An 18,933-nucleotide genomic window follows, 5' to 3' on the forward strand; every position below is an offset into this window, starting at 1 on the left:
AAAGGGGCATGTCATTTTGCTGGCCTGAATACATGCGAGCAAGCAGCCCCCCTCCTAAACTTTAACAGGCTACATGCCCTCAATAATGAGGGGGATGCTTTGGGGAAGAGGGGCTCCCCCCTCCAAAGCAGCTTGTCGCCATGTTGATGGGGACAAGGGCCTCTTTTCCACAACCCTGGCCTGGTGGTTGTGGGGGTCTAAGGGCAGGGGGGCTAATTGGAATCTGGAAGCCCCCTTTAACAAGGCCCCCAGATCCAAGCTCCCCTATGTGAATGAGTATGGGGTACCCTTTACTCATTCACCAAAAAGTGCTCAAAGAGTTAATAAAAGCATACACACAGTTTGTGACAAGTCCTTCATTAAAAAAAACATAAAAACGTAGAACCGAACAAAAAAAAAAAAAGCCAGCCGAACACAACTGTTCCTATCCAGGGACACAGCCATCTGAGAGATGACCCCCACCCCTATGTCTACCTCTCATTGGGCGAGTGTCATTCCCAAATGACAGATAAACATGGGGACATCACCGGGTGATCCTGCCCCATAATGACACTCACCCACTGAGAGGTATACATGGGGTGGAGCCTCACAATGACATCACCGGGTAACCCCTACCACAATGTTTACCTGTCATTTGGCTGTGTCTTTCAGGTCAGCATTTTTGTGGGGGTTTTTTTATTTTGCTTTTTTTTTTTTTTTAATATATACCAAAAATGGTTGTTTTTATTAACTTTGACTTTTTTAGGCCAATGAGTAGGGGTACTATGCACCCCATACTCATTCACATGGTGGGGGGGCAGGATCTGGGGGAAGGGGGTCTTCCAGATTCAGATAAGCTCCCTGCCCAAAGACCCCCAAAACCACTGCACCAGGGTTGGGGGAAAGAAGCCCTTGTCCCCATCAACACGGAGACAAGGTGCTTTGGGAGGGTAGGGTGTAACGGAACCGGACCCCAGACCACACTTGGGTATATTCCATATAACGCAGCTTCCCTGTCCGAACACCATCCACGGACCACACCCTTGAAATCCCTCAGGAAATAGACAGCACCCGACTCTTCTTAAAACAGGAAGTCTACTTTATTTTACACACACAACAAGTTATATACACAGGGCGGGGAAACACAACCAGGAACAGGAAAACATCAGCCCGCCCCATCAGTGGGGAGGGCTACAGGAAACACATCATCACCCCTCCCCATCCAACCAAGACACAGAACAATGGGGCAGCACTTGGCAAAAGGACAATAGACAGCCATGTGGCCGAGAACAAAGGACGACACACCAATACACAATAGACATTCACATACACACCCTGTACCCTAACAGGCACAGGGTCACTTAAACATAAGAATTTGGGAAGATGATACAGAGGTCCCCCCACCCCTAAACGTCACTCCTGTCACATAGGGTGAGTCCCCCCTGCTCCAAAACATCCTTTCATTTGGAGGGCATGCCATCTGGTAGGGTTCAGGAGGGAGGGCACTCACTTGCACCCCCCCCTTTCCTGGCCTGCTGGGCTGCATGTTCAAATATGGGTCTGGAATGGATTTGGGTGGGGATTCCAAGTAATTTTTTATTTTGGCATGGGGTTCCCCTAAAAACCATACCGGACCCTAAAGGCCTGGTATGGTTGGGGAGGGCCCCCAATGTTGCTTTTTTTCCTGAATTTTTAACTGCCAGCAATTATTTTGTTTACATTCAGCTGTCAGTGGGTTTCAAGGATGCAGCTGCCAGCCCCGCTCCCAACAGCTAATTTTTCACACAGAATTCTGATTGGTAGATCAATTTCCACCAATCTCAAATTGAATCATTACGAAAATTTAGAATTTGTTAGAAAACAAAACAAAAGGAAAACCAACTAAATTTATTACTATTTTCATTCAAAGATTCAAATGCACATGTCTAGTCCAAGTGTAAGGAACTATTAAAGTACAAGAAATATATTCAGAATATACAGAAACTCAGGACATATGTTTTCTAGCAACCAAAGCCAGAGGCAGAGAAGCAAAGGAAAGAAATATATGCTGGTGGTGGGGCTGCCATTAATGTGAACCTGTTTTCCGAAAGTAGAAACACCAGTTATGGGTGTGGCTGTCTATTAAAATGGAAGTTCACCCAAGAACCATATTACACATGTTTCTTGATAAATGCATAGCACCGTTTTTGACATCTGTCTGCCATCCGGTTGTCCAGCAATCAGCACTAGAAACTGCCAGATATTTACAAGCGACTAGGGTTTCCACCTCATCTCTTTAAACCCAAACACATTAATTACAAAGGTTCTAAGGCTAATTTAATGCAGATAAGGCACAAAGTGAGTTTAATTACCACCTTAATAAGTCACAGAACCTGTGTAATTAATATGTGTTTGATTTTAAAGGGATGAGGTGGCAACCCTACATGCAACTTAGGGTGTCTCAGCCCCACTATGCTATCTACATCTTATGATTGCAAAAACTCATGAGGAAATGCTGAGGGGGGGGGGGGGGGGGGGGTGACTGACATCATGATTGTGTAGTGTCACTGGAAGTTTCCAGTTCTGATTGCAGCACAACCAGAGAGTGGACACATCCAAAATGGTGCCATGCCCTTCAGTCTCTGCCCGTATCACCTGCCTACTGAATGACATATCAGACTGGATGTCACTCCACTTCCTCAAATTAAACCTTTCCAAAACCAAGCTCCTAGTTTTCCCCCCAGCCCGTGCTCCCCCTTAACCTCTCCATCACGACCAATAATGCCACCATCAGTCCCACCCTGCAAGCCAAAGTTCTCGGTGTCACTCTAGACTCCAACCTATCCTTCCAACCCCATGTCCAATCGCAGGCAAATTCATGCAGGCACCACCTCCGCAACATCCCGAAAATACGTCTGTTCCTAACCCCAGACACTACTAAACAACTCCTTTAATCCTTTATTATCGTCTCACGACTCGACTACTGCAACTCCCTCCTCACCGGCTTACATCACTACAGGCTATCCCTGCTTCAGTCTATCCTGAACTCAGCGGCCAGACTCATCCACCTTACCAACCGCTCCGTATCCGCCACCCCCCTCTGTCATTCCCTCCACTGGCTTCCGATTGCCCAACGCATAAAATTCAAACTACTAACATTGACGTACAAAGCTATTCATAATACTGCCCCAAACTACCTCACCGACCTGATATCCAAATACCACCCAACACGTACTCTTCGCTCCTCACAAGATCTCCTACTCTCCAGATCCCTGGTCTCCTCCTCCCATGCCCGACTCCAGGACTTCTCCAGGTCTTCCCCCATCCTCTGGAACTCACTACGCCAATCAGACTGTCACCTACCCTCCTCACCTTTAGGCACACCCTGAAAACCCATCTCTTCAGGGAAGCCTACCCCCACCCTCACCTAACAGCCGATCTCCTCCACTCCTCCTACCACTCCATCCCCCACAGCCATTTCCTCCTGTACCACTTTCCCCTCCCTCCTAGATTGTAAGCTCCAAGGAGCAAGGCCCTCGAACCCCACGTGTATTGTATTGTTACTGTATCGTCTCATGTACTGTCTCCCACTATAATGTACAGCGCTGAGCAAACTTTTTGGCGCTATATAAATACCGTATAATAATAATAATAATAATAATGCATTTATCAAGGTACATGTGTTACATGGCTGTTTAATGTTCATAGAGTAACTCTACGGTAAACAGTCCACTTTCAATAGAAGAGAGTTACATCCAAAACTGATGTTTCCACCCTTGGATGAGCATCAAGTGCACTACACAGGGAAAAGCAACAAGATCACTCTAATTGAAACACCAGCACATGCTCATCTTTTTTGTTGCCATACAACACATGTGCCTTGATAAATGCATCACACCATGATTGTCCAACAGTAAGCACTGAAACCTTCCAGCCATTTACCAGCGACACCATGCAAGGAAGGTTTTCCACATGAGGCTTTGCTATTACAAGGCGTAGATTGTATGGTGAGGCTGAGACACCATGGGGTGATTTACTTAAACTGGAGAGTGCAAAATGTTGTGCAGCTCTGCATGGTAGCCAATCAGCTTCCAACTTCAGCTTGTTCATTTAAGCTTTGCTAAATAAACCTGGAAGCTGATTGGTTCTATGCACAGCTGCACCAGTTTTAATAAATCAACCTTCATGAGTTTTATTGTGCTGCTATAAAATATTTAGTATTTTCCAGTGCCGATTGCTGGACAGCCAGAAAGTGGACAGATGGACAAAAAGGAGCTATGCATTTATCAAAGTACATGTGATATATGGTTGTAATTCTAGGGTAAATTTCCACTTTAAGGATACATTCCTATGGTAAACCTTCCTACCACAAAATAATGTACAGGTATTTCTTTGGATATCCATAAAGCAGGGGCGGACTGACCATTTGGAAACTCGGGCACTGCCCGAGGGCCCAGGGTCAGTAAGGGGCCCCATGAGATGCCCCTGGTACCTTTTTCATAGGCTTTTTTGAGTTTGGGCAAGGACACAGGGGCTCCATGATCCCCTATTGCCCGGGGGCCCCATGAGTTGTCAGTCCGCCCCTGCCATAAAGTTAGCTAAATGCAACCCAAGGTAAGTACGACTCCTGGATGTATGAATATCTCATATGATATGAACTGACTCCAGAAGGGGATTGTCTTTGTTAAACAAAATCATGTCATTGGTAAAAAAAACATGCTCTGAGAGATCCAAGCCAGAACGAACATCCCAAAATGTGTGTTCCATACCGTCACAGTGCCGACAAAGACAGTAAAAACCACAAACAGACCCTCTTACGTGGACACGAAAACAGCCTGCCACTTGCTATAATCAAAGCACAACAAATACGGAAACTTATTTTTTCTGGATATAACCGGGGGATGTTTTGCAGGAAGGAAAAAAAAAACCTTCAGAAGAAGAGACAGATGCTGATGGTTTGGAGGGTTTTTATTTATCTTTATTTGGCAGGTGTGGTGATAGAAGCCACATGTCACCAATACCCAAAGTCATTAACATGCATTATATTTTGAGAAAGGGAGGAGGAGGTAAGAGCGGAGCTTCGAGTGCTTTGCCTGTCTGCAAGGAAATTACATCTTTAAACCTCACACACAAAACCCTGGAGCAGACACTGCTGAGTCCAGTCACTCAGACTAAGGGGGGCAGTAGGGTGGATGCAGCCTCCTCCTCCTCCTTCTCAAACACAAGAATTGCAAGTCAAGAGGGAAGAGGCTTGTGAAACAATAAACTTTTTCTGCAGAAGGGGACAGTAACTTTTGGAACCATTAAAAAAAATAATAAAAGTACCTATACATTCAAAGTGATCGTCTGAGAGGAAATCATTTTTGGAACCCATAAAGGAAGAATACAAGGTAAAACTTTTTTCTTTATATGTATTTTAAGATTTTAGCCCAGCAATGGCAAGCAAAAGCTTTTGTTGCTTGAGTACCATGTCAATGCTTATAGTTTTGCAAGATGGGAGAGAACAGTTCTCTGTAGATGCTAAAAAAGTTGGTCATAGGTTGGATGAACCTTTTTTTAGCATTTTTGAAAAAAAAAGATGAGAAATGCGGCCATTAGGAACTTTATGTGATTCAGATTTTGCTAATCAAAGTGAAGACCTTGTCAACTGATGCTCATCCTCAGGTGTATATTGACTCTTCTACTTGCTAAGAGTTGACTCCTATAATTGCTAAGAGCTCTTCTACTTGTTGCAAGTATTTTTGAAATATTCACTTGACTATCAAACTTAGACCAGTATGAAGAACAAAGCTCAAGTGATATAACCTGAATGAGCCAGATTTCAAATTACTATAGTCAGATCAATAAAAGATGAATTCTGTTTGGTTCCAATTAATTGATATGCCTTGTGCTTTGACATATTAAAATTGATTTTGGAAAATCTTGAGCACAGGTCATAATTTATGACCTGTGCTCAAGTCTGCTCTAATGACTGAATAATGTATGGATCAAGAAGTAACTGTGAATAAAGGAAAGCACCAATACGAGTATCAACTGAGAAAAAGTTTTCTTTCCAAATTCAGGTATAAAATTCATTGACCTATTGAATTTCATTTTGGCCAATCTTGAGCACAGTTCGTAATTTATGACCTGTGCTCAAGTCTGTTCTAATAGCTGAGTAGCGTATGGATGAAGTTTTTACAAATACCGAAAAGCAATAGAGTATCAATTGAGAAAAACATTTTATTTCCAAATTCAGGTATAAAATTCATTGACATGTTGAATTTGATTTTGGACAATCTTGAGCAGGGGTCATAATAAATGTCCTGTGTTCAAGCCTGTAATAATTTAGTAGTATATGGATGAAGAAATGCAACACAAAAGCAGGGAGTCATTTAATAACAGTTGATTGTATCGTTGTGTACTAGACCAATGTTCTGAAATGAGGATGGAGGTATCATTATTGTGCTTGTACATCAATAAAGGAAAAGCAAGTATCTACTTCAGATGAATTCAAGCATAGTAGCTGCAAATGATCCCTCCAATACAATTCCCCTTCTGAGTGCTGTGCTTCTTTAATATTTTCACATATGAATTCGGAAATCTGTTTATCTACTGCTTTTAGGTATTTGTAGTTAATCGCCTAAAGATCTGCCCACCAAGAGCCAACTGAATAATTTTGATATTTTAACTTATCGTTTTTGCATTTAAAGGATGATTATGATGACAGTTTAATAAACAGATTTGACAAAGAATAAAAGTGTGTAGAATACAACTGTCTACTATTTGCATGCATCATGGATTGATTGGGGTTATTTTTCGTGGTGGAAGGCAGACAATTTGGTTGAATGGACTGCAGAGATAGTTTCAGGAACATGATGAAAACATGAATGAGACAGCAGTGAGAGCTCAGGACCAGCTAGTAGGGTTTCCAGTTACCGCCTGCAGAGAAGCCACAGGATTGCAGCCCTGACTTGACATACACTCAGCTTTTTGTTAGAAGCGTAGAGGCAGCACAAAACCCACATCACTGGATGCCAGTTCAGGGATGGATTCTATACAGGGGACTGCAATTTTTGTTATTGTCAGCAGTTCTGTACCATTGGGTGTCAAAGCTCATCAACCTAGACATGCTTGGCAAACAGCTGATCCTGGCTTTTTTGCATGGTCATTTTCTTCCCTGTTATACGAGTGCTAATTTATGAAAATGGGCACCTATTACCATTGTAACTCATGCGTCATATTCTGAATAAAACAAACTCAGCTAAAGTTCAACTTTTTTTCCCCAAACTATACTCAGAATGAGTTGAGTAATGTGTCTGTCTATGGGAAACAATTCTAACAATGGGCAACCAATTAAAAATGATCTTTCATTGCTCTGATTCTTCTGACCTAATGGTACATCAAATTTTGTTGGCTTCTAGGATTATCGGATATCCGTTCTCTTTGTTCTACCTTAAACAAGTGTCTCTTTATGCCTCTCTGTCTTTAATCAAACTAATTAAAAACTGATGCAAATGATTTAACTCCCGTCATGGTCCTTGTAAGTCATTTTATATGGTTGTGAGCCTACATGATGAAAATGGGATAGGTTCCTTGGGATATTGTTAAGAGTGGTGGTTTCAATGTAGTCTTATGTTCTTATTCCATTATTTTCAGTTAAATATGTATTTGCTCACTGAATACTTATTTTACTATAGACATGTTGGGTGGTGGTAGATTTGGAAAGAAGGAATGACTTTAGAGTTGCACAACGTTGAAGTGTCTACAGGCTTATATCAAGTGAACAATTGTGTGGTAACCTAATGCAGCCGGTGAGAGTTTACCTTTTAGATTAATGGGCCCAACAATGAAAGATGTTTCAAGTTGTGTTGCTATGGGTTACAGCATTTTGGCTATGGAGCTTTGCAAGGCCATCACAACCGAAATGAAAAACTAAAACAAAACAAGAGTGGAACTTTTGCACATTACAGTCGGTTGTGATTTACCTTTTATTCCCATGCCTTTGCCTGTCTGGTTGGTATGGGCAACATATGAGGTTTCATTCCATTAAAAATATATATGTCTAAAAAAGCGTCAGCATATGACAGAAGGCAGTTTTATTATTACAATCATCATTTTGTTACTTTTTTTATTTTAAGTTAATATAAAGTAACCTATGGGTGAAAAACTCTAGTGAAACTAGACCCAACATACCCACCTGGCATCAGTTACTGTGACATACTACACAAATGAAAATGAGTGAAACTTTAGAAAAGTGTGGAAATCGATGGATGCAACAAGTCATTTTTATACAAAATAATAAACAGAGATAAAATAAAAATCAGTCCCTTTATACAACAGCTGTACAAGAGCTTTTGGGTGCTGTCATAGCTTTCAAATGTATAGTGTCCAAGAAAAACTTTCATCTTAGCTACTACATATCTTAAAATGTACATTAACATTCCAAGGCACAATCCCTGCCAGAAAAATGTATACATATGAAAAGTAACTTTTTCAAAGTCAGGCAAACATCTAGAGCAGTGCTCCCCAAACTGCTTGCCTTTACTAGATCATTTTTCTCCCACTGATACCATTGATGGGGCACTGTTCCTCTCAGTGACACCATTGATGAGACTCTATTCCTCCCACTGACACCAATATTGGGGCACTATTCCTCCTACAGATATTAATGATGGGGCACTATTCCTCCTACAGATATTAATGATGGGGCACTATTCCTCCCACTGGCACCACTAATGGGCACAGTTCCTCCCACTGACACCAAAAATGAGCACAGTTCCTCCCAGGATGTGGCACTACTCCTACCACTGACGTCAAGGATAGGGCTCGGAGAACAATGACTGGGCACTATTCCTCCCATTAATACCAATGATGGCTTACTATTCCTCCACTGAGACCTAAGACGGGGCACTATTCCTTCTACAGACACCAATGATGAGGCACTATTCTTCCCACTGAGCCTAAGGATGGGGCACTATTTCTGCCACTAACACCAGTGATGAGGCATTATTTCTTCTCCCACATAGCACAGATACTATATATATTTTTTACTCCCACTGACCACCCTGTGGCATTTTTTACTTCCACATTCCACCAAGACTGGCACATTTTTGCGCCCATTGACCACCAAGCCTGGTGCATTTTTACCTTCCATTGACCATGAAGTCTGGGACATTTTTGCTCCCATTGACCAGCAAGCCTGGGGCATTGTTTACTCTCACTGACCAGTGATGTGGATGTTCTGCTCCCATCGGTCACAGTCTGGCCCCTCCTAAAGTATGAAGGGCAGTGAGTTTACCCTCTCTTTAGAAAGACATGGGACCCTCTACTCTAGAGGATATTGCTCAGAAAGAAATTGTAACCTAGTGGCACCATTACACTGTGACTCAATTTTACCTGTGAACACCAACAGAAAAGTTGTATGCTGGGAGGTCTGTGTTATCAACACACACCCTCCTATAAGTAGTGAGTAGGTGCCTGATACTCTATTTCAAACCACAGCTTAAACCACAGCTCAAAAAAGACTGCCAGTAACCACTAACAAAGCAAACAATATTGTCACTTGTTTAGTCTGTTGTACATTTTGGAGAAGGACCTTTATATGCATAAATTGATTCTTGGTATTCATGTTGATAGCTCCCGACTGCCCCTCTTTGGAATAAGATCCCTCTGTCCCTCATTCCTCCCCAGCTGTCCTTTTTGCTCTGATGTATAGACATCTAGAAAAATGTATTGTTTAACTACCAAAAGTGTTCTAGTACACAAAAGCTTATATCCAACCTCTAAACTATTATATTCATTATATTGAAAAGTCAGTAAAAGGGAAAATAGGGGTGAAAAAGGACTTAATTTATTTGTATGTATTAATTATGGTGCCACATGTGCTTACAGTAAAACCTGAGGATTCAAGCTAAATATAAGATAAAATATCAGTAAGGAGAGATAAGGGTCAGTGATAAACACACTCAGTAGATCTATAGATAAAGTTCTTGAACATATACAGTAAACAGGATGTGAGTTTCTCCAGAAAGTCAAGTTTAGCCCTTCCACCTGAGCTTCTCTATTGGTCCTTTCGGACCCTCCAAAACCCTCCACTATAGTAACGCCAAAACCAGTGGTTGACTTTCTTGATATAGGGGGCCTAAGGTATGGCTGCTGACATCACCAAAGTGACACACATAATATTCAGTGTCAGAAACAGCAGACAGACATACAGCAGGATATGGTCAAAGGCTATGGGCATGGCACAAGAGATGGTCAAAAACTGCATACATGCTACAGGATGTGGTCAGAGACTATGGGTGTGCTATGACTATGGTCATAGACTGCAAACATGCTATAGGAGTTGTTGGAGACTACAAACATGTTTTAGGAGTCATGACTGCAAAGTAGTGGCTGCTGGATCCCCATTGGCTGCACAAAAGGTGCCAAAGGGCCCTAGGCCACAAGTTGGGCACCAGGAATCCAAAACACTCCTGGTCATCTTTACAATTATACAAACCTGATATTTTAAAGAAACACCTTGCCCATTCAGGGCCCTCTCTTCGACCCCCTATACTCTCCTTACCAGCATCCCCACCCTACTCCTTGCTGCTTTGCAGACAACACTGAAATTAACACTGTGAGCAACCCAGAGGGGTGATTGGCTGCAACACCCAAGTACTGTCATAGGTGAGAAGGTCACATGAAGTGCTAACAAGAAAAAGAAGAATACGAAGAAGTAGCAAGGGAGAACAGTCACATTGAGAATAAGGGGGTTGGGGATGCCTTTTATATGGGTAAGGTGACAATGTCTCTTTAAGAAAACCAAGAGATCACCGAATAAGCTCTGGGCATAATAATGAGAAAAGCTACATAGTTAATCTGGCTGAAAAAAATACACAAGTCCATCCAGGTCAACCAACAGAAATAAAGACACGCACACTCAAATACAGAACCTTTATATACACTATCCTATACCCACAATTGATCCAGAGGAAGGAAAAAAACCCCCAGTAAAGCATGATCCAATTTGTTCCAGCAGGGGAAAAAAAATCCTTCCTGATCGCCCAAGAGGCAATCGGATATTCCCTGGATCAACTTTACCTATAAAAGTAAAGAGTTGATCAAAAGGTGTTTTGTACCTGAGTGGACCAATCCACACCAGTGTATGCACCTTAATGGGTATTTTGTGCATGCACGTTAAAAAGTGTTAGTGGGTCATTTCACTTGGTACCCAAGTCTGGGTTTTATCAGAAGCCCAACAGTATGGATGTTGTTTCCAACAGAATCAACAAGAATGACCATTATATAAAGCATGTAAGCCATAGATAGCTGCAAGAAAGTAGAAATTTAGGTCGTACATTTATTTACTAACATTTATTTACTAACTGAAGACCTTTGCCGTTTATTACGGTGTGTTACTGAAAGCAGGCGTTTGGTGTTTTTTTAGGTAAATTTGTGTTGTATTAAGGCAGTACTTTATTTTTGATTGAACTGCCAACACACAATAACAACAGAAAAACCATACCTGAAGAAATTTTTTAATGCATCATATTGTGTGACGTGATTTGTGGTGTCCTACAGGTTCATTGGAGGCTACTATTTGTGTGTTGGGGTGCCATTTTTAATTAATTGCACTGCAATGCATTGTGCTAAGTGCTGCTTTTTACCTGCATTGTAGTCTCAAGAATTCATAGTACTCGCCGCCAGACATGTGTCAAAGCTTGCATTATATTCAATTAGCTAACAAATACAATGCCTGACAATTAAAGTATTCCTAAAATCTTGCACTATAAAACTATGTAGAGTTTACCCCTGGAGGAGCTGATTGGTATGATGTGTTCTCTGTTCTGCCTCGATTCTGTGAACAACTCCACCACCTCTGATGCACCTAGTTAGATAGTGGGATGCTGCAGACACCTGTATGAGCTTAAAGAGGAACTTCAGCCAGGTTTCCAAAAACTAAAAGTTAGCAGCTACAAATCTGTATCAGTTGACTTTTAAGAAACAGAACAGAAACTCACCTGCTCAGGGATCTAGCGCTGTCCTCACCTGGGCTGGCTCCTGGCCAGTCTTCAGGTCCCTGGCGCCCCAGGTCTCATGGTAACTGTGGGAAACCAGTTGTGACTCCTTACAGCTTCACACTGTGCATGCCACATTGCACTCTGAATAGTCCCGCAGACTCCTGGAACCTGTGACATGTCCCAGAAGATTGCAAGCAGGGAGGGAGGGGGACAAACATCTGTTTAGGTCACCTAGGTAATCTAGAACAGAAAGGGGAGCATGTACCTGCCAAAACTAGGCTCCCTCCCCCCAAAATAAAAAAAATCTAAATATGGCAGAGGAGGGGGGGAAGGAGAAGGAAGATTGGAACTTGCCTTAAGTTTAAGTATTAGTATACTACTACTACTGTATTAGCATATAGAAATAGACACCAGGCTGATTGACTGTAAATAAAGTACATATTATTATTGCAATGCAAAATTAATGGCAATGCATAGAAGCACTAAACAGCTAAATGAATCTCTTGGAATGCAATGAACTGACATGAATACCAGGCTGTAATAAGGCAGTTCCAGACCACAGTGGTACTAAACAAAATCAAACTAATATTGAATAATTGGCATCACTAGTAAAGGCAGTGTAAACTGTATAAACAAATGAACTGCATAAACTGCAAGTAACAGTCTCATAGCATCTCCTTGCAACAAATGATCGGACAGTGTCCCAAAGTGCACTCGGTGTACATCTCCCTGAGTATTGGTATGTGTATATTTTCCTGAAAAGGAATACCCTGTGAGGCGGTTACACAGCATCTGGAACCTGACTTGTACACTTCAGTTGGGTAACAGTGGGGCCCAGTCTGTATGGTGGTGCACTTATAACTGTCTCTTTAAGGCAGTCTATGCATTGATCAATTTTTTCCTTCAACTAAGGGGTTAAAAGGGGGAAAAAAATGATCCAAATTCCCCATCCACACATTCAAGGTGGATGAGGAATCCTTACCCCTGTGCTATTGTGTTCTGACAGAGGGGAGCCTTGCTCACCATCAGAATACAATGATCAGTGTAGCCAGCTACAGCGCTGATCGTTCGGGGAAAAAAACAACAGGCTTGGTTTACATAAGTTGATCGATTGAAAAGGTAATAAGGTAATAATGAAAAAAAGAATACATAATTTTTGTGCAATAATTCTTCCTGGTTGGGAGGTGTGTTGACTGTATACATTGTGCTAAAAGTTGTCCCTCTTTCTCAGCTCAGAAAATTGGGAGATACGTCTCTGTCCTACATGTCTAAATCCTAGGTGGTGTCTCAATTAATTCCAGCTTACAGGGTTTGCAAGTATTGCTTCAAAGCGGAATGCCCGGGGAATCCCCTTATTGCCAACTTATATTGTACCAAATTGGCACAAAGTACCTATTTATTTGAATTTGGAGGATCGCTGGGGATCCTGAAAACCGCTGTAGTAGCCTATGCTACAAAGATAGCTGTGATCTTCCGCGACCCGCTCAAGCAGCTACCCCTCTGCACACTGACTACAGGGGGTCACTCGTTTGGCACTGATGATGTTCAGAAAATGCCTTGTATTTTTTTCTTCAAATGAATAATAGGATTTCTTTGACTGGATGAGGTGGAAAGGGATGCCAGATGATGTTACAAATACATTTGTCCAATCACAGAACACCTTGTATTCAAAATTCCCCCAAAAAATCCCAAGGCATTCTCTGTATAGCAGAGGTGCCAAGCATGAGAGTGACCCTGTGTTCTGTTTATACCTCTGGGAAGACCTGGAAGATCATGGCTATCATTTTATGTACCGCAGGCTACTACAGTGTTTTTCAGCGTCTGCAGTAGTCCTCCGGATAGAAGATATGGATAAATGTAGGCCACTTCTCTACAGAATGATGGCACTTTTTAGGTGTCACCAGCAAACATAACACCCTGGGTGACAAAATGAAATCTCATTGACTGCTGTGTACAATATTACCCTCTCTTTCAGATGGCTTACATACACACATAATCATCAGTTTAACCGAACTACACAACCTAAACTAGAGGCAGACAATACAGTATTTGGTTTTCTAGCCTTTGGTGTTAATTTTCCAGCTTTCTCTACCAAATTTCCAGAATTATTTGGACCCTCTCTCAAAATTTGACCTTCAAAAGTAGAGCACAGAAAATGGTCACAGGAGTTGTTTATAGCAACCAACAAACTTTCACCTGACATTTTGTTTTATACCAGGCCAGAAAAAAAAAAAAAATTATATATATATATATATATATATATATATATATATATATATATATATATATATATATATATATATAATGTGACTGGTACAGACAGGTATAATTGATGATAGATGCTGTGCAGAACATTCCACACTTTTCACAGTCCTGGGAAGACTAGACTGATGGAAGGAAAATATTCATGATAAGCATGTCATGGTTGAATTGACAAAGGTATGGAATATTTTCTCTAATCCTATATCATTTGCCAAGGTTATATACAGTACACATGTGAGGTTTAATCATAAAGAAACACAATCTTCTTTTAGCTGGAAATTGTCTGGGAGATACAGGGGTGAGTGGAGAGGCAGAATCTGGTCCCAGGTTTAGAGTAAATTAGCAATATTGAAATTACAATAGACTTACTCAGCTATATGGTGCGTATTCACGAAGGCTCAGGTCATTGTTGGAATTGTGGTAACTTGTAACAGTAGCCAAGTAAAATCCATCTTCTATTGCTTCGAGTATGCAAATCTGCTGCAAGCTGATACCCAACTGGATTTAGTTACCGTGTCAAAGTTATGGATTCCCTATAGAAAAAGAGTAAATGTGTCTCAGGATGGAATCTTGGTGGATACTTTGATTATGAAAATCTGCTGCAAAGCAATACCCAACTAGCCACAGGCATTTTGTTACCTTGTCCAAATTATGGACTCCCTTCAGAAAAAAAACTAATTCTGACTCAGGATGGAACCTTGCTGGACACCTCAGTACAATGTTCACTGTTGGCGTGCCAGATATTAGAAGATACAGGTTGTCTCTTGCATACAGGAAACCCCAAAGGTCTGTATTTGCCTCAATGGCACTTGTGGGTAGTTGCCTGAGGTAGCAGGGTTGGCAGTATTAAACCTCAAAATACACAAATCAATACACACATTTATACAACTTGTTTCCTTTACCGCTGGATATTTGTATCTGGTTTGGGCTGGAGACAACGCTGGACTGACTGGATCGGTATCTAGTCGTTGGTAGGTGGCCATGTGGGCAGTGAAGAAGAAATCCCTTCCAGTGGGTTAAGCCCAATAGTAGATGGTGGACCCACTTGAGGGCCTGGGCTGATCCCTTGCTGGTACCAATCGTGTGGTCGTTTCAGCAAGAAGCCACGGATGAAAGGGAAGGAGCGCATGGTGTCTAAAAAATTGCAACTCTTGGTGTAGGGCTCACAAACCATTTACTGAAAAGGTAAAACATGTATTTCAAGCCAACGTGTCACAGGGAATGGACTCCCCTTTCTTCATGGCCTCTGCAGAGTACCTCTGCACTATTACAAGCCAGCTTTGGAAGCTAGGAATGTTGAAACCACCCCTGAACCTACCCCCTACCCTAAATACACACTAACAGCCCTGAAGAATGGAGAGATTATTCTCCCAAAATGCATTGGTTTGCTGCACAAGTTTTACCCTTTCAATAAATGGTTTGCGAAACTTACACCAAGAGTTGCATTTTTTTGGTCACCGGGTGCTCCTTCCCTCTGATGTGTGGGTGCAAGGTTGTTCTAGGTATGTTGAGAGCAGTCTGAAGGCATTTTATATAGGACAGGGGTGGGGGGGAGAGAGGTCTTTCCCCCCCATGAGCCAGAAGATATGTTGGGCTGTTTGCCTTTAGTGGAGATACTTCACCATTCAGACTGTGGGATCCACAGTCAGTAATACATTCTGGGCATTACATAGCTATTTGACTTCTGTTACGACCAGTAATCACAACATCTAGTAGAGGGACCTCTTCCAGCATTAACTTTCTGTGCAGTTTTGAAATGTTTGTGGTGGAACTTTGAGAGCCAAATAGGAAGATGATGCTGAAAGATGTGATAAGGTGTGTACCAATAACACCATTCCCACCAACCGATAGGGCACTATGGCCCACTTTGTGTCATACACTTTGTTTGGGTCACAGAAATCTGGCTTGGAGTAAAAACACAAGCAACTAACCCTTTTTAGTTGCAAGAACATGCTTCCCACTTTTCCCCTGGGTAAAGACATGAAACCAGCTTTTCCTTCTCTTGTTCTATGCTCTGTATAGTCAAGAAGTAGCTCTGCATACAAAGCAATAAGCAATCTTCTTTTAATAGTGTATTTGATCAGTTTTGACTAACGTCATCTACTGATAAAAGAAGTGGAGCTTGTGTAAATGAGCATCAAAATTCAGGTGTGCCTAGGGCAAAATACAGTCTAAATAAAGTTACTAAAACCTTCCCCTTGTCACCAAAGATGACAAAAGGAATCTCAAGCTTTGATGCCACATAGGTATAGCAGTAAATTCCAATTATGTAGCAGTGGTAGTGGGCGCAATGGTGGTGACAGTGGCAGAATTTTATGCCTGAGAGCAGTATTCAAATACCAGCTTTCCTCAACCACCATACAAAGGACACACTGGTGCACCCATGGAAGATAAAAAAGTAAACAGTTTTCTCAAATCCTGATAAAAGTCTACAACAACCAAGCAATGGATTGAAAAGCACACGTGACTCCTAGGCCCCTTTCACACGGGCCGGTTCAGTTTTTCCTCAGCAGGGGATCTGTGCATTAATCTCCTGCTGAGCAAAGTGGCCGGATGGCAGGTTTGTGTCTGCTTTGCTTATGCAGAGCGGAAACAGACACAGCCTGCTCTGCTCTATTTGCAATTGGATGTAAATGGACTGGTGGTTGTCTGTTTACACCCGACTGCCCTCTGATCCGATCTGGCCAGATGGAGGGGGAACGGATCCCATTCGTTTGTTTTTTCCAGATCAGAGGAGAATGGAGGGTCTGATAGTGTCCACCTGAAAAATGGACAGGCGGATCCGATCGGACTGCTCTTGTGAAAGGGGTCTTAGCATTCTTTAATGTTACCTTTGTTTTCTCTATCCGCAAGTGCTGAACACCTGCAGCATTATGTACTTCCCAAAAGAAAAAGGGTGAGTATGGATTGCTTAGTTTACATCATTTTAAAAACTAACCTAGTTGAAGGCAATGTATGGTGTTCTCTTTTTTTATTAGGTCAGGAGTCAGGACAAAGAAAACACAATTTTTAAACAATTTCCTTTTTTCTAGCTTGGTAAGGACAAAGTTCAAAATACAATTTAAGCATAGAAACATGGCAAATGGACTACAGAAAAAGACCAATTGGTCTATCAAGTCTGAACCATTTGCCAGAATCCCTCTCCTTCTCCCTTCCTGCCTTATCTTTAAAATATATAAAATTATATTTTATATCTAAAAGTTAAACAAGAATAAAAATACTAAAAACACACCACAGTTATGTTTTTTCTTTAAAGCTGAACTCTACACATCCATAAAGTAACAATAGTTTGCACACCCCTAGTCAGCAAAGAATAAATGCTTGTTTAGTCTAGGATAGGGTTTCATGGAACTCTGGAGTTCCACCAGAGGTTACCAGGGGTTCCTTGAGAAATGATCCATTGATATTTCTCAGATAAGTTCCGACTGACACCATTGATCTTTTTAGCTATCTGTAACAAGGGAATTCTTCCCACTGACCATCACACTAATGTATCATGAGTAATTTTTAGCAGGTGTTCTCTGAGACCGGGAAGTTATTTCAAGGGTTCCTCTGTGTTGAAAAAGTTGAGAAAAACTGGTCTAGAAGGTAAGGAATAAGCAGAAATACCAATCTTTATCCTCAAGCTTCCTATAGGTCACATTTCCAGTCCCACAAACCTACCCCTCTCCACCTGTTCAGCATCATAATGTGCAATGCAATACCAGCATTTCTGTATTGTATGTGAGAACGTCAAAGGTTTGTCCACATATCAGGAGCAGATCAGAGAGCCAGCTGTTGGGGGTGCAAGGATTACCTACTTTAAACCTCCCATAGACTAAATGAACATTTAACCCATGTGTGTGTTGGGTGGGACACAAACTATTGGGCAGGCTGGAGTTATGCTTTACCTACAAGGTTTCTGTGATTTTCTGGGTAGATAGGTATTTGCCACATCTATGAGTGAGCCCAAATTCCTAGTGCCTCTTAAGCCAACTGCCATTTGAAAGTGTTTAACTCAACTGGAGGACAACACAATACCTATTCCAGGTTGGGGCTCTAATTTTTGGTGCTTTGCGGGCTCTAATACTTTATTGCTTTATGGATCTGGGCATACATCTATCATGTTTAGCCAAATTTTAGTTTGTTTTTTTTTCCCAGAGACTTGCTGGTGGGTGGGCCTTTCATACATTGGATAACCCATTGTAAGGTATGCCATGAATTAAACAGCCAAAGGGGACTGCAAAAGTAAACAGTATAGTATAAAAACGGGACCTGCATGGTAAGGGATTTCTACATTACTTAGTCATGCAGGTATTTGAACTCTACAAACTCATGTAGCTGGCACCAATCCAGATTATGATAAGGGCTGGCTCACACCATATTTTATTTATTTCAGGTAGTTAAATAGCGCCAGCAACTTATGCAGTGCTTTACATATACTGTAGATTCACATCAGTCCCTGCCCTCAAGAAGCTTACAATCTAAAGTCCCTAACTCGCATTCATACATACACATACTAGGGCCAATTTAGACAGGAGCCAATTAACTTACCAGCATGTTTTTGGAGTGTGGGAGGAAACTGGAGTATGCAGTTTAGTGCGTTTTTAAGCTCCAACAAAAATGCATGCAGAGCGTTTTCCATGTATTCCGATGCCTTAGTTCACATAAGTGCATTACATCTCAGTGCAACCTCAGGGGCGGACTGACAACTCATGGGGCCCCCGGGCAATAGGGGATCATGGGG

At 41.7% G+C, this 18,933-nt stretch overlaps 1 protein-coding gene across 1 annotated transcript in view; it reads left to right on the forward strand.

Annotated features, from left to right (window-relative positions):
• The first annotated feature begins 5,094 nt into the window (after positions 1-5,094).
• The window catches only part of BGN (biglycan), a 158,527-nt gene continuing 144,688 nt past the window's right edge, over positions 5,095-18,933 (forward strand). The window contains exon 1 of the mRNA XM_089674928.1: positions 5,095-5,348. The gene's annotated coding sequence lies outside the window, so the exon portion shown is untranslated. The remainder of the gene's footprint in view (positions 5,349-18,933) is intronic.

This window comes from Staurois parvus, unplaced genomic scaffold, assembly GCF_062004578.1.
Source record: "Staurois parvus isolate SC_StPar_1 unplaced genomic scaffold, SC_StPar_1.0 ptg000154l, whole genome shotgun sequence".
Taxonomy (NCBI): Eukaryota; Metazoa; Chordata; class Amphibia; order Anura; family Ranidae; genus Staurois; species Staurois parvus.